The sequence below is a fragment of the Porites lutea genome (genome assembly GCF_958299795.1).
Source record: "Porites lutea chromosome 5 unlocalized genomic scaffold, jaPorLute2.1 SUPER_5_unloc_1, whole genome shotgun sequence".
In the NCBI taxonomy this organism is placed as follows: Eukaryota; Metazoa; Cnidaria; class Anthozoa; order Scleractinia; family Poritidae; genus Porites; species Porites lutea.
In genome coordinates, this window is record NW_027332288.1 from 97,958 (window position 1) to 99,732 (window position 1,775).

General features: G+C 39.4%; 1 pseudogene; it reads left to right on the forward strand.

The window, feature by feature from the left end:
- The first annotated feature begins 389 nt into the window (after nucleotides 1–389).
- Nucleotides 390–1,247, forward strand: LOC140925366 (uncharacterized; annotated as a pseudogene).
- The last annotated feature ends 528 nt before the right edge of the window (nucleotides 1,248–1,775 follow it).

A 1,775-nucleotide genomic window follows, 5' to 3' on the forward strand; every position in this document is an offset into this window, starting at 1 on the left:
AGTTTCTGTTCACTCTTGACTGATTGCACCAATCGATGTCTTATTCATTAAAAAGATGACTAAACAAAATATTTGAACAGAAATTTAAATGAAGGTGATACGCTTGCAAAGTAAAACTTCACGAAAGGTTTATTAGCGAGATTGTCTTAGACCTCCGGGGGTCGGGGTTTTCGATCTGTATTACGCAAATTACTTTGCATAATATACAGGTAGTTTCAGTTTTCAAACAAAAGTCTTGGAATACAAACTGTAAACAAACTAATCTCGCACCGGTCTTTTATAATTACTGGCAAAACGTCCTTAAAGTAAGCGCCACTTAAATCAGTGAATTCCAATGGAACATCCTTTTGCTATTTATAGCCTCCCAGGGAGAAAGAGAGAAAAACTCAATGGAAAACAAAAGCGAACGTTTCAAATCCAGCGAAACTGAGACGGAGAGCAGACGAGAAGCTTTTTTCCGATTCAAAGGGGTTGATAATTCTGATAAAAGTGTCAGCTATGGCCGTGGAAAAAAGATTATAGACACCAAAGAATCTTCGTGTCAAACAGAACTTGACGAAATCTTGCGGCGAAAAATGGAGGAATTTGAAGACGAACTGGAACAAGTGCGAGAGACAATGGTGAAAGAATTTGCTGAAGAGAAGGACAACTTTGAATTGAGAGTGAGGAGTGATGATAACGAGATCTAAAGACGAGCTTATTAGAGTCCTTACAGAGGAAAAAGACTTCTTTCGGAACGAACTTTGTGATCTGAGGAGATCATTCGACCTTTTTACTAGACACGTTCATCTCGATGCATTCCATCACCTGGGCTAGACACAAAGTCAACGGCGAATGGAACAAGCAGTTGTTGTGACAACGTCTTTAATAAAGCGGACAACAGAGAACTATTGACTCTGCTGCGAAAACGGAAGAAATCTTGTTAGGATCGTTTGAGAGAGAAAAAGCTGCGATGTCAGAAAGGTTCAGCAGGAGATAACCTCTTTGCGCAAAGTCGTGGAAGACGAATGTGAATCGAAATACTCTTTGAGCGAGCTTTTCTGCTGCAGAGCATTGAAGTCCTCAAAGAAGGTCTTGATATTTTGAGAATTCAAAAATATGAACTTGCCAAAATTTTCGAAGGGGAAAAGAATGCCATGGAGCTCAGCTTTAAACGAAAGGAGGATGAACTGCGGCGGCAATTGAAACTAGAACTTCAGCGGAAAATGATTCTTGCTCAAAAACAACAAGACCAAACTAAAATTTAACACTACCAAACGTTAGTTTTTTAATGAACTCATATACATGTTCTGGAATCTAATTGGCTGAGAGAAATGCAGCTTTTAGTTAACAGAGAAAAACACGAGGAAGTATAATGCAAAGGAAGGAAATAAAATGAAAATATCTCGAGGAATGTAGAGCTAAAGGTTGCTAATAAACAGTAAAAGAAAGACTTAAGATAAGGTCGCACGTGACACTGGGATGTGTTTTGGCGACGAATTGTGATCCAGTAAATTTTTTTCGAGTATATTATTTCATCTCACGTAAGGAAATCCAAGACCGTCTTGGATTCTGGACTCCACGCCGTGGATTCCGGGTTTCAGGTACTGTATTCCAGTCTTTGTCAGTGGAGCTTGGCCCAGGATTCCGGATTCGACAAGCAAAAATTTCCCGGATTCAGGATTCCTTAAGGAAAAATTCCCGCATCCTAGAATCCGGATTCCCTCAAATTGGGCGAATTATTAAAGGGTAATCATACGACTTTTCTCGGTTAATTTGTTATCGCGCTCAATTAT